Genomic DNA, 22,051 nt, shown 5'->3' on the forward strand with positions numbered 1-22,051 from the left:
AGCACTTTGTCTCCTCCTATGTTAGAAACTCCTCTCAACCAATTTGCAACTCTTGAAAAGACTCCTTTGTGAAGGTATGCCCAATCTTTTTAGGATTCCTCAAACTTGGTTGTAAAAAAGCCTGCTCAATCTTTTCCCTGTTGTTGGGTGGTAAGGGTGAAGCTACTGGTTTCACCTTCTTTGCTACACTCTTGTATTTAGTTTCAACATGGACTTCTGGGCCAACTGGTTGGCTTTCTTAAAAGGCTTCTATTACTTGATACATTTCCATAGAGCAAACTTCCACAACTTCATTTTCAAGATGCAAATTAGACCCCATTATAGCATCAAGCTCACCCATAGTATCTACAAAAGAAACTTGTTCACACAAACCCAAAACATTTTCAGTAGGCTCTAGCAACCCACTCTTTTTCATGCCTATTTATACATTATGCACATATTGCCTCTCACATCTCTTCAAATCTTCATGTTTTGTAAAACATACTGATCCATTCCTTGTTACCAAGGAGCCCGTTGAAAAAGTTTCACCTATTTTTGGATCAGGCGAGATCTTTTTTCTTTATGTACCACTGCAACTCGCTTTACAATGGTACTTGGCCAAAACCCATCATTTCTCTATGATCATGAAACTATTTGCTCACCTTTGGTACAGGATGTTCTCTGAGGTTGTCACGATTTCTTTCATGGTTTACAAAAACTATGAGAAATTGGACAGCTTGTTTACCATATTTGCTACGTATCCTAGCATATGATGAACCATCATCCATTACCTTTGTTTCCATTCAAACTCCCACGATGTAGGGTTGTCCAAGGATGAGATGATATGAAGATGTATCCTGTACAAAGAAGTTTTGGTCAATCTTTACATCACCTATTGTTACCTTCACACCTGGACATGCTGCATACAATTCACCGGATGAATTGTTTGCCACTTTTACCATCCAGCCATGATCTGTGTCCATCGGCCATTTGCACTTGCTGTAGAGACTCTTTGACATTATGTTTATTTCTGAACCATGGTCAATCAAGGCAACAAATGGCTCTTCAAGATCACCTACCTTGACCAAAGTTTCTGTAGTAGCCCTTGCCCAATGACTTCGTGAATAGTAACTCCTAGGAATATCTTCAAATTCTTCATCATCATTTGAGAAATAAACTTGCTTCACTCTCCCACTAGATTGGTAGCATCCTACCATAGCTCCATCATCCTCCTTATTTTGCAGCTGCATCCCTTGTGTCTTCGAGGTTTCCCCTTCAACTTGTGGACAAGAAACTTCAGCAAGGGTTTGCCTCTTCCTCTTGATGATGTCAATGATCTCCTCATGGAATTCACGCTTTGCAATGCCAAGAACTTCTCCCAGAGTAAACTCAATCTTGCTATTCAAGATCCTTTCCTCCAAGACTTTCTTTAAATCTGTAGCAACCTCAATATTAGATTGTAGTTTATAAGTTGGGCCTTTTGTCTTACCTTTTGTTGGCTCTTTCTTCTTTCCTGTTGTAGACTCCTCCATGAGTACTTCAAGTGGAGACGCTCCTTGTGTTGAGGGTGTTTGGGAAGGCATTGAGTCGCTTCTTCCCCCACTTCTGGAACTTTCTTTTTGATGGTCCTTCATCAGCATTCTCACGTCTGCGCTTCTCTTCTACAATCGCCTCATTTTGTTGGCATTTTGTAATGTAGGCATGCACTGACAATGAGTCCACTGGATCATTCCATCCTGTTTCTAGACGTATGCAATCACCTGCTTCATGTAGAATCTCTTTTGTAAGCTTTCCCTTTTTAGCTAATTGCATGACATTTGGCCAAATTTGACCATGATGGTCACTCGCCTCTTCATCATTAAGGTGCTCAATTTTTACTCCATAAGTAGCTGCCTCAACTGAAGAGCTGGCACGGTTAGTTGCCATATCTTCAACTAAGGTTTGCATTCCCCCCTTCCCAAAGTTAGTTCTCAAGGGTAGACCTATCTCTCTTAAGTGGATTTTACCATCCTTAAAAAAGACAACATCTTTTAACAAAGCATCACTAAAATCATCACAATCCCTTCTTACATGGTCTGTACTATCACACCAAATACATCTATTAACAAACCCTTCTTTAGGCTGTTGTCTTTGCCTAGGAAGTGGCCCTGATGGTTGGCCTTTTTCTTCAAGCTTTGCAAGCTTCACCTTCAAGTCACGCATTCCCTTCACAAGCTCATCTAGCATGGACTCATCAAACTTAGGAGCGATAAAAGTAGGCTTTACCATTTTGTCAAAAGTTGAGGTGGAAGGACTTGTAGTGTTTACTACCATCTTCCTTCTTCTTTGTCGTTTGGCAAGCAGTGAGACAGCACCTTCAACCTCATTCCACTCGGTCTTTACCTTGCTCATCATCTTTATCTTCAAGAAGAAGCTCCAAATTTTCTTGAAACTCTTTACCTGCAGCTTGTAAGAAAAGATTTGTCTTCTCTGCATCTATTGTGGCCCTTTCTGTCCTTGTGAGTTGTGCATAGCGCCGCTCAAATTCCCTAAGTAGATGTGTTATTGATAGTCCTTGCTTTGGCTTGACTACCCATTCTAAGAATGTCCTTTTGGTCACTCTCTCCGAGTCCTCCATGAAATATTCCTCCTTTAAAGCTACTTTGAGTTCTTTCCAATTTCTCCCATGCCCATCTTTAATTGCCCTAACATGCTCCCTAATTTCTGGAGCAACAACTAGCTCAAAGCTTAGAATCATCTCACCTTCTGACACGCGATGTGGCTCCATCTCCTTCACATACTCGCGTAAGTACTTGGTTACATCTTTGCCATTGAATTGATCCATTCTGTTGACGACCGCTTGTATGGCCTTCGTTGTTGCTGAAATCTCCCTTCTTTCAGTGGCATGTTATTGTTGCATGAACATTGCAAATGCTTGAAACATTTGCATTGTTGTTGGGTCAAAACGCAAACCCTGTTGCTCAACATGATCACCCATGGTTACCCACAAACTCTCACCCTCGCAGTTTCCCGTCGGGTTCACCAAAAATATGTCAAGAAGTAGGCGGTCTTGCCAGGAAGGCACCGGGCCTCTTGCTGTGAGATTTTGTGAGGAATCTCAAGGGTTATGAGAAGGAGCTAAGATGTAGATAACATAGCTTCTAGAGCTAAAGAAGAAATGTATCCAAAGAAGCCGCTCACTTTTCCTTACAAACACACACGTGATGGAGAGAACTCATGAAAGATAGTCAGAACAAAAAAAATATGAAAACATCGAGATTACAATCATATCGTATCATGGGTAGGATAAAAGGGTTAATGGATGAGTTAATGATATTTAATCTTTGTTGTCCAAATAAGCTGCGGATTGCTCTTTGGAACTGTAGCTTTGTGCTTAATATAATGTATATGTTTTGTCTAGCGATTGGGATTAGTTGTGAGTACAAATCCTCTTGATTCATAATAAAATAACCACATTCACATCAAAAGAGAAGTCATAGTCAATAATAGGTAGTATGATGGGATCTAGTGAGAGAAGTATTTCGTTAAGCCTTTCAGGACCAAATAGAAACACTATGCGTTGCTGAAAGTGAATCTTTCGACTAATCCAAATGTTGACCCTAATAGATTTCACTGAATGGAATTGAAAGAAATTACCTCTATGTGGATTATGGTTATTCATCAATGATATACTTAGTATGTTCAAAGATAAAGGTGTGAAAGAAGTGAAAGGAGAAGAAGAAGAGATTTTCTCTCCCAAGCCCTATTGTTGCCCTTAGGCAATAAGGATACTACGGGGAGAGAAGTACCTGTAGCAAGGAGATTCTAGAGTTTGTGGAAGAGAATGAGAACTTTAAGAGAGAGAGAGAGAGAGAGAGAGAGAGAGAGAGAGAGAGAGAGAGAAAGAGAGAGAGATGCTTGTGGAAGATGAAGATATGGTTACTAACCTTGTGCACATATTGTTTCCCGCAAGAAGGTTGTACCCATTACATTGACAAGGTTGCTGATTGAATATCTTCCAATGAAACAATTAGGACACAACAAGAGAGATCAAAGGAGGAATAAGATAGAATTAGAGATAGATCTAAGTGTGGTGGTAGTATTAAAGATAGATAATGAGAGATAGAGATAGAGTTAGAGACAAGTATTGGACTAGATATGCAAATGAAAGTAAAACTAGAAACATATATCTTACATGAGAGCAATCGCCACCACCTTAATGGAGAGAGAAGATGAGGAAATACTTCAGCCTTTCTTCAAGAGAAAGTGTGGCACTAAGATGAGTGTGTCACTATGGAATTGAGCTATTCTCACTAACTCATAACTTGCCCCCAATGAAGAGAAGGTTGCCCTTTTTATAGGTGAGGGAGCCATGTTTTACATAATCACTTGATTAGGCTAAAGAGTTAGCCCCAAATCAAATGCTCTTTGGATATTTCTTAAAATGGGCTATATTAGGACTCAAAATACTATGAAATTCAGCATTTTTGGTTGTTGAGGCTTCATGTCGGTGCATGATGTATATCGGCCCCACTTAGGCATCTTCTGTGTGGCTCCAGCAGGGGGTCCCAACTTGTGTGTCTTGTCCTTCAAGGCATCTTTGAGGTGTCACTTTCACATGCTTATGTATTTTATCTTCCGAATAAATTATTTTATGAAAAAATACCAAGATTACCTCTTTTCACTTGATTCACTTGTTTACCATCTCTTCTTGCAGTATAGTTGTGAGAGGGTTTTTCACTGGTTTCCCTGTAACTTTTGACCTGTAACTCGGATTGACATGCTTCAAAAGGAAAAATTGTCCTACTAAAAGAGTTTGACTTGGTTTTGGACTTTTCTCCACGCCCTGAGGTTGGAATTTTCAAATTGGGATGGTCCAAGAAGCTTTGGATCTTCCTTTTCATAAAGTCTTATAGTAGGCCCTTCCCTCTTGTATGTATCCAAGAAGGGATGCATTATTGGAGGGTTATATTATTAGATAAATGTGAAAAGAAGAAAATAATTTATATATGGTAGGGTATAGCTGAGATATTAGAAGAAATATACAAATGCTTTTCCCCCAGATAAAAAGAGGCACAATCATTGATACTTGCTTGCAGTACTTTCTAATAGTAATGTACATTTATATTACTTCAAAGGTAAATACTAAGGTATGGTAGAAAGCTTTTATTTATGCATATGAGTATTATATGAAGTATACTTATACGTCAAAAATTCACAAGATAAATCGTTTAATGCATGTTCCCACTATATACGTGCCACAACACGACATCCACCCCCTCTAAACCTGCACATCCTCTGGTATGTGCCATATTGTCTCTTTGTAAGATCATCCCTCTTGTACATCTTCCTTGCTTTCTTCGTCACTAGATGATTCCAGAGCTTCATGTTCAAGTCTAGTAGTCCCTTTCCTCTTGTATGTATCCAAGAAGGTATGCATTATTGAAGGGTTATATTATTAGATAAATGTGAAAAGAAGAAAATAATTTATATATGGTAGGGTATAACTAAGATATTAGAAGAAATATTCAAATGCTTTTCCCCCAAACAAAAAGAGGCACAATCATTGATACTTGCTTGCAGTACTTTCTAATAGTAATGTACATTTATATCACTTCAAAGGTAAATACTAAGGTATGGTAGAAAGGTTTTATTTATAAATATGAGTATTATATGAAGTATACTTATGCGTCAAAAAGTCACAAGATAAATCGTTTAATGCCTGTTCCCACTATATACGTGCCACAGCACGATAACGCAGCAATGCAATTTTGGCCTCATTGTGACTTGCATAAAAACCAGCTAGAATATCCCAAGCCTATTTTGCAAATCTTGTTTAACGAATGTGAGGATTAATGGTGCACTTCACACACAACGCAATCAATGCATGAGCTTGCGCATCTTTTACATCCCAACGAGCTTGTTCTGCCGCAGGAAAAACAACTCTAACAGCGGAAATCCTTGCAACAAGACCTGCAACATCCTCAACATCACCTGTATCCTCAAAACCAAGACGTACATCAATGCCTTTGCACAATATTCTAGACACCCTTTGACACAAGAACATGCTGCATCATGTAAGACCACATAGGATTATTGTCCCCATCCAATCTGTCCTTAGCAACAAACATCTTGAACACATCTGTGTTGTTGTCGGCCATGACGAATGCGTGCACCTGATGTGAAAATTCCCGAAAAGAAACAAAGCTGGAACAACACTGCTATATAGCACAAACCATAGAAGATTGTAAGGGACCTATTGTACACAAAATGACAAAATAGCTTGTGCAATATTGCCTGTAGTGGAAACAGACGCCGAAATGAGCCCAAATAAAAAATCTAAGAAAATGAGCACAAAAATCGAAGAAAGTGAGTAGGCATGTGCTGGAGTTGCTGGCGACCAAGCCCGGGAGGATGTAACCTGCTTTGATACCAATTGTTGGTTGCAAGAAAACACACACAGCTTGGAGAAGATGAAGGAAGCTCAAGGCACACAACAGAGAGTGTATTACTTATTGTGCAATGGAAAGATAGATAGCCCTAGAATGATGGGCGTATACACAATGCACGGGGGGGAAAACCTCCTAGTGAGGGAGAAAATGCCCCGACGGTCCTAAGTGTGTTCACACACATCACTACCACATGTATATGGTAACAGAGTGATGGGCGTATATAAAATGCACGGGGGAAAAAACCTCCTAGTGAGGGAAAAAATGCCCCTGATGATCCTAAGTGTGTTCACACACATCACCACAGCATGTAAATGGTAACAAGTTGGTTTAGATCGGCCAATCCTAAGCACCTTTACACAACCAACCCTAAGTGTATTGAAATTGCCAAACCATAAGCTACTAACTCCAGGTAGTAAGTCCTAAGCAAACTGAAATGGCCGAGCTAAAGTGATCCTAAGTCAGTTTAGAGCGTCTTTACATGGCCAGTCCTAAGCACCATCATAAGGCCAACACCTAGCAGCCAAACCAAAAGCCTCTAACTCTAAGTAGCTAGCCCTAAGCATATTGAAATGGCCAAATGCCACACTAACCCAATTTAAAGAGGCCAAACTGAAACAACTTTACATGGAAAACCCTAGGGGATCAAACACAGAACGCCAACTATTAGTGGCCAAACCAAAATCCGCTAACCCTAATCCACTAGTCCTTAAACGGATTGAAACAACCAAACCAATGTGGCCAAAAGCCAATTTGGAGGGACAAACTTTAACCAACTTTGGGTATGAGCATGTAATGGTGGAAAGATATTTATGATATCATATAGCATAGCATTGAAAAGGGGGCATGGTAGTTTTTTTTTAATCCATTAAAATTTTTCAGAGCTTGAATTTTTAGATTGTACTCTAAAATATCTATCCATTGATACGATGGAAATTGAACACTACCTTGTATAGAAGACATGGCATTATGTTTTTAAAGTAGGTGTCCATGGACACCAACTATGTAGACATTATTACATGCTTTTACTCCTTTACACGACCAACTCGTAAAACAACAAAACTATAAGATGGCCAAACAGATTAAGATGGCCTAACCCTAATGATCTAACCTAAACAACAACTTCTAAATGCATTAAGATGGCCAAACCCTAATAATCTAGCCTAAACAGACAAAGATGGCCTTAACACTATAACCTAAAACTATATCGATCTTTAACTTAAAGCATTTTAACACTAACATTTACAACCACTTTGCAATTGGTAACCATAAGTTGCTAAAATAACAATTTGACCTACGGCATGTCACAACTTAAAAGTATCACATAAACTTAAAATAAAATTGCATAAATATAAAATACTTCATTACAAATAAATCTAAACTTGAACAACTCAACAAATTTTCTTTTTTTGAGTAAATATTTATGAAAAATAAATTTCAATATACTAGTTTATTTATGGTAACATTTATGTCAAAATTAAAAAAATGACAAATTTAATTCAATTTTTCATTAATTATAACGTTTTATCTAAAAATTTGTGTGTATGTGCATGTAGTGGGTATAATTATGTGCAAATATATGTGTGAATGTATCTATTTATGTGTTTATGTGCATGTGCATGTGTGTGTGTGTGTGTGTGTGTGTGTGTGTGTGTGCACGCATGAAAAGAAAAAGAAAGAGCACTCACATTTAGCCAATGTGAGCACAAAGGGCTTGGGGGATTGAAGCAAAACCTGTAAGAAAACACAAACACACACTATGTTATGCACACAGACACATACACACTCACTCTAACATAAACCCCAAAAAAAAAAATCACACCTTTTCATTGCAGGAGGGTGTGTGAGTGAAAATCCAAAGCTAGGTGAGGCCCAATGTGGTATATTTGTAGGTATGGAAGAGAAACACAACAGAGGAGGAAGATGGAGAAGTTGGAAAATGAGGCAAAAACCCACCGGTTCTATTTTACAGGTTGACGTCGGGCTAAAGTAGAATCAAAGCATCAATTATCTGTAGCGCTTAGTTGAAATCAAAGACATGATAAAAGCATCACATGTGTACTTTACAGCATGTTCTATGGAGTGGTGGTTTAGTTTTTTTAAGGAGAAAACATAGGTAAATATTACTATCAGAATGCTCATTGACATTAGCCAAGATAGAAGAGATTTTGTAAACAGTAAACTAGCTGTAGCTAGAGCCACACTAACCACTCATAGTCAAGATCATACTAGGCCATATCTCCCTCGTAAAGCAAAAACTCCCAATAACAAATAAGTCATTGGTAGCTTAGGGATATCTTTTTTTGGTGCAACATCAATAACATGTGGTGAGACAGTCGTGTATCTGTCTTCCCACACTAAACGGTGTATGTTCTAACAAACTCATTTTTGTAGATGGTGGTAGGTACCTTATCTCACCTTCATCAAATTCTAGGGGCCTTGATCTATACAATGAGGAATTTATGAGGAATGTAGTTTGGAATTGATTTGATAGTTTTTCAAGCAACATATGGTCTATGGTCCTTCTTTATTTCCTGGTTTTTTTGTTCTAACAATTTAGCACAATGTTATTTGTTATGGTAAGCCTTAATATTAAATTATAAATACTAATCTATAAGTCTAAATTTGACTATGGTTCAATGTTAAGGTAATTTAAACATAAACAAAAACATACTTGCATGTGCAAAGCTGCTCAAGGCCACGAATGAACTCAGATTTGTAGAACGCATTTTAGGTGCATGAAGCCCCATGAATAGCTAAATGTCATGGCTGACGGTGGATATATATAACTACCAAGTTCAGAGAGAGGAGTTGTTTATGTTGAGATGCCCACCCATATTGAATCATCTACCTATATACACACACATACAAGCATGTGAAACAATGATACTTCATCGACCAGTATGCAACTTGAGGCTCGAAGATGGCTTCAAACATAGTATGGGGTATACGTCTAAACTTTTCCATCTATTTATTGGTGACTTTGACTCCCTATGATCTTCAAGATTTGGATGACATCAATAGACATCTCTTCACTAGGTTGAGCTTTTGCTGCATCTTGATCGGTATACAAGTAGGTGCCTATGCACCTACTCAGTACATTTAGCTTTTTAACTTTTATATATAATTGAGATTACCCTTGATTGTAATGATTTTTAGTTCTTGTGGATTCTCGCGTTGAGTTCACATACACCGATAACTTTAAACCACATTGGTGGTGTAGTAATAGTTGGATATTTTAGCCCTAAGCATAGGTATGATGTATTGATAAATATTGGTGAAACGTTCTTACATATGGCTATAGAGTTGATAACTACAAACTACTAGCCTTTTCATATTGACACTTGTTTTACTTGTTATAACACTAGTGTGGTATTCCTCTAAGTTGGTAATGGTAGAGACCATTGATTAGTCTTTTTACATATTTTGGACAACAATTATGGCGGATATGTTGTAAAACTCTGATAAGGATATAGTAATGACTAAATTCGTTTGAAACACGATCTACATATAAAAATCATGCCTTCAATGTGAGGCGAGGGTCTCTATGCAGATGATAGTAAATGGAATTTTTTGAAAATTTGATCAAATTACAAACAAAATAATGGAAGATTTTTTAGAAATACTATAGTTTGAGAAATCCGAGCCAATAAAATCAAGAAAACCATAAACCGAGCAAAACTTACAATTTTTTTTATACAAAATTAAGCAAATCATAAACTTTGCAAAACTTACAATGTTTTTTTATATCCTTGTGCAATATATTAGTTGTATATATTGTGGTCTGTGGTCGTGCTGTGTGGTCATGTAGGTAGAGTCCGCCGACCACAGCTACCTACACGACCACACACCACAATATCTTGGATTTTTGTTGGTTAGAGATACTCCCTACTTAGTTTCTTTACCTATAAAAATAATTTTTAAATTGTTCTATCACTAACACATGCCAAAAACCTTCCATCAACATTAAAATTAACCAAAAAAGGGTATTGCATCTACAAATCAAAATGGAGAGTGCAACAAACAAAATCCTGTCGCACTAGAATATTTGGGGAAAAAGTTAATAGCCATAAGCACATATCACCCAAAAAACTACTTCTCAAAACCATAGCAAGGTCCACATGCCTTTAAGGCTGCATCAACACCCATGAATCTCCAAGTGCTTGGACTAACGCCAATTTCGTTAAAGCATCCTAGTGCATGAACTCATGAGCATGAGGGTCAAGGCCAAGTACTTGCAGAAATATGAAGTAAATGCGCTTACATGGTATATACACAAGGCGCTTACTTTCTCGGATTTGAAAATCCTCGCAAGTACATCTAGGCAAATTTGACATTGTCACAGAGTATGTCACTCCCTTTGCACTTGACCCCATAGTATTAACATGGAAAACATGTCTTTCATTGCAAACCACAATGACCTCTTGCACCAACTCTGCTGCCATGGTTCTACCCACTTCAATCTTGCCATGAAACTCCTTTTTTAATCGTGATCTCTATTTCACAATCTTCTCTAAATTTGGGACGGATGCTGCTAGCAACTCTTTGGTTCAATGGAACTGTTTCATGCATTATTGTTATTGATGTCACTCTTGGTTGCAAACTTGTGCCCTTTGCGACCACCCAAACACCGGGAGCTGGACCTGGCGGCCCTTCGACTATGCTATGAACCTTCCAAGTGTGCATGTTATGGAGTTATGAAACCAAATGAACCCTTCCACAAGGCCTCCCAATTGTGAACTAGATGGAGGATATTTCCTGTGACCCAAAAATAACGAGCTGGCACCCCTATTTTGGCATCCATTGAACAATCATTAATGAACCACCCACATCGATCTCCATCTTTTGACACCACACCAAAACAAGTCATCTTTCGCCCAAGTTCTGTTCTCCTTATTGCCCAAACTGACTTTGCTACATTTACTTCGGGATATGGGACATCCCTTAAAGTTTTTTTTTGTGATGAAGCCCACCAATTGAAGTTGTCATTGTAACATACTGTGGCTTGTGGCTATCCTCCTCCAAGACAATATTTGCATTAGCAAAAATTGGCCTCTTTTTTCTAATACTCTTTTCTTGGAGTATATTTCTATTCATTTAAGGACTATTGACACCCATTTCATGCATTGAAGAATGTGTGAGGTCAACTAGTTTCTTTCCTACTGCCGCGGAAGCAGACAAAGGTCGGTTCATGAAGCGATCTGCCAAATCTTTAATGCCGGGACCGGTGGAGCTCCCAACACCTTTCAAATAGGCATTATATTTCACACTTTGAAGCATAGCTAAAGCCATATCTGTACATGATGCCTCATACAAACTTATGTGATCCTTGTAACCAATAGAGGAACACATACTAGCATGTTTTGACTCAGACAAGTTTGTGTTAGGGACAAAGATACCTGCAACATCTTGTGATACAAATCTTTCCCCCCAATGAGGCACTCGTGCATCCCACCAAGCTAACCATGTCTCCAATGAAGCAATCTCCCCTTCAATGGCCATTCCTATTTTCCAAAATCTTCTAAGCTCTCCCTTACAATGCTCAACCGCATTCTCTGTAGGTGCAATTCTCCACTTGTGGCACAAAATCTTGTGCTCCTCTTGAAATGCTGGACGGATGCACTCGATAGTATGTCGAACCATACTTTGCTCCCAATGAAACAAACATGATATCTCTTTGTTTGGAATAGACTTCTTTTCTCCTCCAAAATAAACAGTACGTCCCTTGAACTCTAGCTTATCAAAACCTTGTTGCTTAACCATATTGTTCAGCATCTTCCAAAATTCAATCTGAGCATATTTATTTTCCACGCTAAACTCAACAGTTGCAATGGTGAGTAGCTCTCATACATAAGGGTCATAGACATGCAATGGTGAGTAGCTCTCATACATAAGGGTCATAGTCGGCCATCCTTGAACACGGTGAACATGATCAAAGTGCACCCACATTTGCTCCAAATTACCTCCAAGGCACATCCGATTCACCAAATCAACTCCATTGCCTGATCCCTTAATTGACATTTAAAATACATGAGGTTGTACTTTATCACTCAATTGGTATGGAAAAAGGATACTATGGATAAAAGGATATTTGCACTTGCTTTTCAAGTCAAGCACTGCCTCAAGACCTTTTGAAGTGATATTCTTTGATCTTTTTGCATACTCCAAACTTCGTTCCACTCTCATTTTATTTGACAGGGGAGTCATACTGTCAAGGAATTCAGAAAATTCCAAATCTTGAATCATAGCACTTGCAGTTAAACTTGCTCCAATAAGCTTTTCCATGATAAGGTCATGAGTGGTGGCCCGCTCCAATTTTTTTGCAGTCACCAAAGGGTCCCGACTTGCACGATCAAGCAACATTTCATCTATGTGACTTTCAACCATCCGACTCCTCCCTTCTGCACATGGATGATTATGTTCTCCAAGATGCAAAGCACACCTAGTACAATTATGCTTATCGCTAGGCAAACAATAGTAAATATCTGCAGGACATATAGAGACACATTCGAGAATTTGTCCACAATGAGTGCATACCAGTGTGCCATACTGAAAAGAGATCAATCCTTTAGGACTGGATTTGACAAGCCGACCTCCCCATTGAGACTCATTGAACATATTTGAGCACAAATAAAATGGACAATCAATGTTGATGCAGTGCAAATGCCCAGAGCATCTACTAAATCTGACAACACCATTAAAAGTATCCCTTCTACAAGTGACATACTCTGTCAACATGGGACTATCATGTATTTGCTCCATACCACTCATACCTGAAGAATTACCAGCTGCTGCTGGTGGTAATTCAAAAGCAATATACCCATCATAATGAACTGGGAGCTCATCAGTACATACCACTTTCTTGGCTTGATGGAGTGCAATATATAAATTGTTTTGCAATGGCATGCACTTAATCATGTCAATCACACTCGCATTGATCTCTGAGAGAGAGGTACTTTCTTGTCTTTCATGTCTTGAGAAACTCTGCCAATGCCAACATCAATCTGATCCTCACTTCTCATATCCACCTTGTAGAATTGGTGTTGCTCATGATCAAGCATAAAAGTTTTCTCACCATCTGATGATATAGTATCTTCTACCTTGACGCGATCCAGATAATGTTAGTGGACAAAGACAAAAATTAGCATCACGAAGCTCAAAATGTTCTTGCAAAGAAGCAACTATTAAAGAATAAATTCTGGTATCAAACATAAGCACTAGCTTCTGTCCACGCCCTGGACCGAAAACTGTAATACATCTCCCCATGGGTTAATAGTGTGTTTAGCAGAAGGTAAGAATATCAAAAAGCAGTGGCATGGTTCTAATACAGGGGGTGTAAATAGAATAGACCAATATGCTTAAAATTCTATCCATAACCACAAGCTGCTGGGAGGATTGCACGCTCAAGTTCCCAAGAACAGTAATCACTGTTTTATAAAATATATAATAGAAATAATAATTCACCAAATAGTATAGTTACAACATGAAATATAAAGTGCTTTAAAAATGAGCCTGCTTTTAGTTTTTTTTTTAATCTAAAGATGAACCAGCTTTTAGTTTTAAAAACACTGAAAAACGAGCCTCCTTTTAGTTTTTAAAACACTAAAAAACAAGCCTTCTTTGAGTTTTACGATTTTCAGTCAATCCAGCATAGTAATGACAACCGAACTTCACCTACCTCTTCAATATCCCACGCACAAATCCCAAATACCCTCCTTAGCCGAATTTAAGGGTTTACACACTGCTGAGCGCTTACCGACCCTGTTTTGGAGTAAACTTGCATAGGAGACAATAGAGATGGTGTTCTTGTGCTTTTCCATGCTTATGAGGCTATTTTTTCATAGGTTCTTGAATGAAAGGTTTCTTAATGAAAGGGTGTTTACATGTTGAGATCAAAGATATAATGGACTAAACTCTTTCACACTCAGCCGTAGTCCAATGTTCAAAACGCAGTCAAAATTAAGCCATCAATCTTGTGTATAAAATGAAGGTTTTTCAATTGGAATGAGACTCATGTTCCACATTGCAATGATTTAGGAGGCATCAAGATGAGAGGAGAGGCTCTGGAATAGTCCTATCTAGTCCTATAATTTTCAGTCACAACCTAATGATCTTATTGTCATCCTCATGCCATGCATTGTGAGACAGCACAAGAATCTTGGATCAGGGAGAGTTCATTTACAATACATTCTACATTCTTACACACCATAAACAGGGCCTCTAACTGAACTTCACCAAACGATGAAGCATCTGAAAGGTTTTAAACAAAAATAGTTGGCGTTTCCACTTCACTTGTATGAGATCCTACTCCAAACGGGTATTTTAATCTCTGATCACTGAAGCACCAACGACCTTTCATTCAGGAAACTTCCATTGAGGCACCTAAGACGCTAACTTAGCAAGATGCTACGTGTCTCCCACCTCAGCAAAACGCGCAAGGCCTAAAATCATTATGTGAAAGGGGCCCTCTATAGGCCTCTACTATATTTTTTAATTGTTTTTCCTACGCCTCTCTCAGTCCATTTTCGTTCTGTTGTGCAACTCTCTCTTGCGGAATCTAGCGCTCCTTGATTACGCTCTTGTGCTCCTTGCCTACGCCTATTGAGGCTTGCTTGCATGTACCCCTTGAGGCATTCTTGCACCCACTGAGGCTTTCTTACATGGCGCCATATGAGGCCCTCAGTGTTAGTTAATAATAGGTAATGTCTCTCAAGATCTCTCTCAAGGAGTTAATCCCTGTCAAATTTTGTTAATCTCTCTCAAGCCCTCACCGTTCGTTTAGCACAAAGCAAACCAAGCTTGGATTCTTTGAAACTGCCTCCACCATGGGGAGAAAAGAGTCTTCCTTGGCCCGAACACCTCCTGCCAGGTACCCTTGTAAACTACCTGTAGCCATCCACGCTAGTGTGGATGGTTACAGGTAGTTTTTTTTTCAATGTTTAAGATAACGTTTGTAACGCTATTGTTTTAATTTAAATTACAATATAGAAGCTTGTTTTAAAGCTTTCTAACATTGCACAAGGACAAACCAAACCACAACAGTAGGATTAACTAAACTTCTATAAGGCTTTCTCATCATTGCGATTCTAAGCCTAAACTCTTGTAAAAAGAAAACTCTTCTACTACTGTGATTTATGGTGTCTCATAGCTTGCGTAAGAACTATATGTAGCCATCCACGCCGGCGTGAATGGCTAGAATGAATTTTTGAATGTGAAAATTTATCAATATATAAGCTCTCTGTGAAGATTTGCAGAGTAACATAGCTTCTTTAAAAATTGTCTGTAACCATCCACGTCGGCGTGGATGGCTAGAAGGAATTTTGAATGTGAGAATCTATCTATATATAAGCTCTCTCTCTGGAAATTTCAAGAGTTGCATAGCTTCTCTTAAAACTATCTAAAGCCATCCACGCTGTTGACGGGCGAGCGCCAACGACATGCATTGTGCTTCATTAGTGTGTACACATATGTGTATACTTTGTATCTACGGGCTCTACTTGAGTTCCACTTTGTACGTCTATGAGTAGATGAGCCTAGATGCCTATTACATGCATTTACACTTTTGGCCGGCCGCCCATTTTGAGAAGCTCTTTGTATATAACTCAATTCACAAGATGTGAAAGGGCATTCTTAGAAGGGCCAACTCTTGGAGAGAAAAGAGAGCTCAAGAGAGTGTGAGGTGAGTGTGGAGAAGAAGAAGAGGAGTGGCTATGGAGCTTGGAGCTTCCTCATACACATGTAGCCGACATTTGGGGTTAATGGAAGCTAAGTCTCTCTACTTGCCCTTGTATTTCATGCTTATGTGTGTTGTTGTTGCTTGATTAAGTCTTAATCTCCTCTTCTCTCTCAAGTTTCCCCCTTGTTGGAGCATTCTAGCTTCACATGTGTGCTAGATTAGAGTGTGTGTGTGTACGTGTGTTGCATGCATTGATCTAATTAGGCTTCCGTGTGTGTGCTTAATGTGTGATTAGAGTGTGTGTGCTTGAGATGAGAGCAAGGGAAGCATCAATGTCCTCATGTGTAGAGAGTTAGAGTGTAGGTTGAGTGTGTGTGTGTGTGTGTAGATCTAGCTTCCCGAGCTTTCCCTCTTCCATTCCCATGTTTTTTCCCTCTTCCTAGAGTCCTCAAGCTATCACATTTGGTGCATCCACTCCTCCATGCACTAGCCAGGTTCCGATCCACCGGATTGACATTATGTCGGTGGGTTGAGCTCTATGCTACGACCGCCAACATTGGTGCCGCTGCCGGGGATCGAGCGCCTAAGCTAGAGGATCACCCGTGTGATGGTTTGAGTTCACTAATCTTCATTAGGTTTTGGTTTACAGTTGTAGGAATGGTGGTAGGTTTTGATTTTGGTAGCATGTAGACTAATTTTGCGGTTTTTCCCTCTTTCTACACACTAATTTCTCACTAATCTACTAACAATTGAGCTTACACATGTATGGTTGTGCCTGATTAGAGGCAAGGTGTGCATGATTTTGGGTTGAAATGGTTGATGTTTGGTTGCAAATCATGCATTTGGGATTTGGTTGCTTGTAGGTGAAAACGCCGGATCCGGAGCTTCGTTTACACACACGGTGTGTAATCGTCATTTGCACTTGGATTTGATGCGTTGATTATGGTCATGTAAGTGCTCTACATCCCTTGTGTGCATTGGTGTTTTGGTGTTTGGGATTTAGTGCTTTGTGTGCTCTCTGAAATCCGTTTGAATGCCAATTTTTTGATGCCGGATTTGTGTGATTTGGTCATCCGTTTGTTGGTATAAGCATTGAGCATTCAAGTTGTGCAATTGGACATCTGGGAAAGTGTATTTGTGCTTGCAAAAACGTTGTTCGTTCCGTCCGGGCATCCTAGTAAAACGCGGAACACCCGATCCCACTCCGACCTCGATATGTGAAAAGCGTTTTGATTTGGTTTGTTCATTCAAGTAGTCAAGCACTTAGCGTTTTTTTTAAATTGTCATTTGGAAAGTATGCTTTTGATGCCATGTTGAGTTGTTTTGATTGTTTATGCATTTTGATGTTATATTTGTGTTTTCGATATAGTATCAAAGTAATTTGGAAAGTTTCACTTCATTCGGATTTGGTTTGGGTTGATTCGGGCCAAAAACGCAAAAAAAACGCTCCAAGAATCTCGCCTTTTGCTACCATTTGGTATGTATGATGAATTAGCGGGTGATTCTTGGTGAGAATGTGTGTCTATGAGAGCTTAAGGGGTTGCTTAATTTTCAAAAAAAAACCGGTGATTTTTTGGTTTTTTTTAGGCAATTTTTTGCCTCTTGAATGCCAAAAAATCAATTAATTGACCAAAAATTGATAAAAATTTAGGCAAAATTGGGTAGCCGAATCCGTCGACGTATTCTTCACGAGCCCGGGACTTTCCCATATTTTTCGGGCTAAATTTTGTATTTTTCGGCTATTTTTTACGCTCTTGGGCAAAAAAAAAATAACTTTTTGGGATATTTTGGGAAAAAACACACACACACACACACACACATACACACATACACACACCCACACACACACACACACATCCACACACCCACAATAACCCCCCCCTCTCCTCGTCACTAAATGACACCTCCCCAGGGAGGTGGGATCAATAGCCCACAGTAGACGTCGCGAGGCGGGTGCAATCCAGGCCGTGCGATCGACATTTAAACTAGGTGTGAACTAAGTGTGAACTCGGAGATATGTGCACCACACCAAATTTGGTGTGAACTCGGTGTGAACTCGACGTGAACACAGTGTGAACTAGGTGTGAACTGGGGAGGGCATGCACACCACACCAAATTTGGTGTGAACTCAGTGAGAATTCCGTGTGAACTAGGTGTGAACTAGGTGTAAACCTATCCGCGACGCCGTGATCTATAAACTTATCCCACACACACCTTTCAACGAGTGTGCACTAGCCTAGTGGTTAGACTCAATCCCGTGGAGGAGAGGGTAGTGGGTTCAAGTCCTGGATCCGAGAAAGTGGGAATCTTTTGCATGCCGTAGGCAATCCAACGGTCACGATCAACCGATGATCGGGAGCCATTGATCCCACCTCCAAATGGAGGTGTCAATTAGTGACGAGGCCCCCCTCTCCCAAGGCGTTGCCCCCCTCCTTAATTCCTCCCCCCTTGTGAGTTGTCCTCTCTTCCACTTTGTCCCCTCCCCCTTTTTTTTAATATTGTACCACCCCCCCTTGTCAGTTGTCCTCTCTTTCACTAGTTGTCCTCTCTTTCACTTTGTCCCCCCTCTCAATTTGTGTAGCACCCCTTACTTCAATGCCATGTAAAAGTAACCCCCTCCTCCTTTTCCTCCTTTTAATTTGTGCATAGTTCCCCCCCCCCCCCCCCCCTTCTCTTATTTCAAGAAGAGTAAAAAGACAAACCCTTGCACTTCACTTTCAATTTGCACTTCACTTTCAATTCAAAAAAGAGATAGATGCGTTTTTTCTTAACTTGCTAAAGTGAAAGGTTTGTGGCCTAGAGGCTTTCCCACCAAAAAAAAAAAAAAAAGAAAGGAGAGGGAGAGAAGAGAGCATTTCCTCACATAGGATCCGGAGAGAGGAGAGAAGAGCAAGTTTCTGTGTCACACAATGAGAGGGAGATAGGGTGCGTGCCCACACAGCGAGAGAAAGATAGGAGCTTTTTCCGCGCATCGACGAGAGAGAGAGGGAGACTTCACACTCATTCGTCCACATATTCACTTGCACCCGCCTTCACTAGCATATGTGCATTCCTACGCCCACTCACTCGCACGCACACAAACGACCACTCGCACGTGGACATATACGCATCCACGTTCGACAATCGACACACACGCGCATTTAGGTGCGCCACGTTGTACATTCGCTTCGCACACACACGTTCACCTGTATCACCTCGCACATTCTACACCGCACACCCCATTGACCCGATTGCCCGAGATTAGACATAGGAGCCCGACTAGAGACCGTGCACACACCGAGAGTGCACTTTGCGCACACATGACGACCATGACGAGCCAGTGCTCCGAGTATATATTGCTCACGTTAGTAGGCGAGCACAGAGGCCGACCCACTTACACAGACACACAAGGATAATTTTTTGTCCAGTGTCGTGCTTCCCTTGGCCCCACACAGACATTCCAGATAGTGCGAGTCCGTCCCAACGACATGCTGGATGGCACATTTAGAGATGATTTTCGTGTCACTTACGTGGTCGACTATTCGATTAGGCGAGAGGAGATAGAGCTAGTACACGCAGACGACTGCTTCGATTAGGCGAGAGGAGATAGAGCTAGTACACGCAGACGACTGCTTTGAGGCATTCGACCACCCTGAGCAGGTTATATTACAGCGGGTAGGTCACCGAGTGATCTATACCGATAGTGCTCAGCGCCGATATCAGTTAGAGTGTCGTGCATCCAGTCGACGCCTATCCAAAGATGTTGTGACACTAGTTGGCGAGCCTAGAGACAGATGCTACAAGAGCACTGCAGACACTGAGTTTTACTTTTTGACTTGTGGGTTGCCATATGATCCTCGACCGACCTAGTGCCCTGCTTCGAGTAGGAGTCCCTCACCTCCTCTAGACATAGTGCCACCACCCAGGACACTCAGGAGACCACCGCCAGGGTTCTCATCACCTAGACCTGATTTGTTGCTAGGCGTTTCGAGCTACCACGAGTCTAGAGCGATGCACACCTCGGTGAGTGCTAGTACTTTGCGTACCACTCATAGTGAGACCGAGAGCGAGAGCCCGCGAGCGACATATTTTAGGGAGTCTCCACCTCGACACCTTGCACCATCTAGAGACCCATCCCTGCCTCTGATGACACATATTAGAGACCATACGAGAGAGGCGACGATGACCCCATCACCACCGTTGAGAGCACCAAAGTTCGGGCACGGTAGACTACACATTGTAGATATGAGTGCCCCTAGACCACTGACCACTACGATTCAGGCACCGCTTGAGGCTAGAGAGACCGCAGGTAGCACGATACAGATAGAGGGTCAAATTCTATGTATCATAGGCCATTACCAGCGTGGTGTTGCCTTCTATGTTGATTTACATGACAACTTATATGTGCGGATGGCAGACCCACAGCGACCACTGTCTTTACCTAGGCAGATTGTGAGAGTCTACACACAGGCCGATAGAGCAGTCCTTATTGATGATCTTGGAGAGCAGTATCGCTCAATTGAGACCCTTGACTTCGATGATATTGAGCGAGCACACCCAGACGATCGCCTAGACACGCAGACACATCCTAGGCTAGTAGAGCTTCACAGAGTTGAGCAAACCATGACCTATCTAGACGAGCTCGGTCATAGGTACAGACGCTTGTCGATTGGTGGATCTAGAGATCCTTCAGCACACTTTCTTGCACATTTGATAGGAGATCCACGTGAGCGAGTTTATAGGGATACCGGCCACGCAGTGTACATTTTGACTATAGGTCTACCCTACTCCCTTCAACTTAGGCATCACGACTTATGTTTACCCATGACGGCCATGCTAGCTCCACGGTTACCGAGAGCTCCGAGTCCTCCAGTCACACAAGTTGCGATATCACCACCTAGGCCTCCTTTGTTGCGACGTATTCTACCACCTTGGGAGAGGCCCAATGAGGATGACGCCTATCTTGACGAGCGAGTGACCGCACGAGAGAGAGAGCCGCTCACGACACACCTATGCTTGAGCCTACATGAGAGCCTCTGAGGAGTGTTCCACGAGAGATAGCTCCAGCACTTAGCCTGCCCACAGGGTAGACCCCCGAGACTAGAGACTACTCAGAGCATTGTTAGGGAGCCTACACCACCTGCCGCTCTCGTCCACGAGACTTCCAGCGTGTAGCAAGAGACCTCACAGAGTCGCACATTGAGTGACCCTGGCCTAGACACAGATGAGACCATTATGTAGTTCTTGGCTACCTATGAGCGCCTTGTTTAGATTTTCCGACCTCACAGCGGCCCTTAGAGATAGCTATCGAGCCAGAGCCATATGCGAGAGTCGCTCCTTCTATGAGAGAGACCGCAGAGCCGATAGCATCGATGTCCCACACTTCTAGCATGCATAGTGGTGCCACAGTCTGTGAGCCACCGAGAGAGCAGCCACCCCAGGTAGATGCCGCCTTAGTGCCATCTACGAGTGCCGATTCACGATCATATCACCCGATTGAGCGGAGACCAGCCACGAGCCGTATATTGCTAGATCAGGTTCCTAGAGACCACGTTCGAGACACCACGCCGATAGAGGTTACACCACAGATACCTGGACGTACACGGACTAGAGTGACCTCTACTGACACACGATGTAGGGATACGAGACCGCCTACTAGACTTGTTTGGAGACCACGTACACAGGAATCCCAGCCATGTGTAGAGCCTTCTCTAGACAGTGGTTCCGCAGCGACGAGTAGTGCCACCGAGGAGTGACCCATGATAGATCAGGCACGACCCATGATAGATCCGGCACGTAGTTTTCCACGTAGAGCTTCCCGGACCCTTCGACAGGTCTATGTTCCCCGTACCGAGATACACGCTAGATCTTTGCCTTGTGACGACACGATTGTGTTTATAGAGAGCCATATGACTGATGACGGACTTTCACATGGTTGGCTCACATCTAGATGGTCACTTGAGGCACATGACTATTTCGAGGGAAAGAG

At 41.2% G+C, this 22,051-nt stretch overlaps 1 pseudogene; it reads left to right on the plus strand.

Annotated features, from left to right (window-relative positions):
• The first annotated feature begins 19,550 nt into the window (after window positions 1-19,550).
• Window positions 19,551-21,237, plus strand: LOC147437397 (uncharacterized; annotated as a pseudogene).
• Window positions 21,238-22,051: the final 814 nt, after the last annotated feature.

The sequence above is a fragment of the Adiantum capillus-veneris genome, chromosome 17 (assembly GCF_014529385.1).
Source record: "Adiantum capillus-veneris isolate H3 chromosome 17, ASM1452938v2, whole genome shotgun sequence".
Taxonomy (NCBI): domain Eukaryota; kingdom Viridiplantae; phylum Streptophyta; class Polypodiopsida; order Polypodiales; family Pteridaceae; genus Adiantum; species Adiantum capillus-veneris.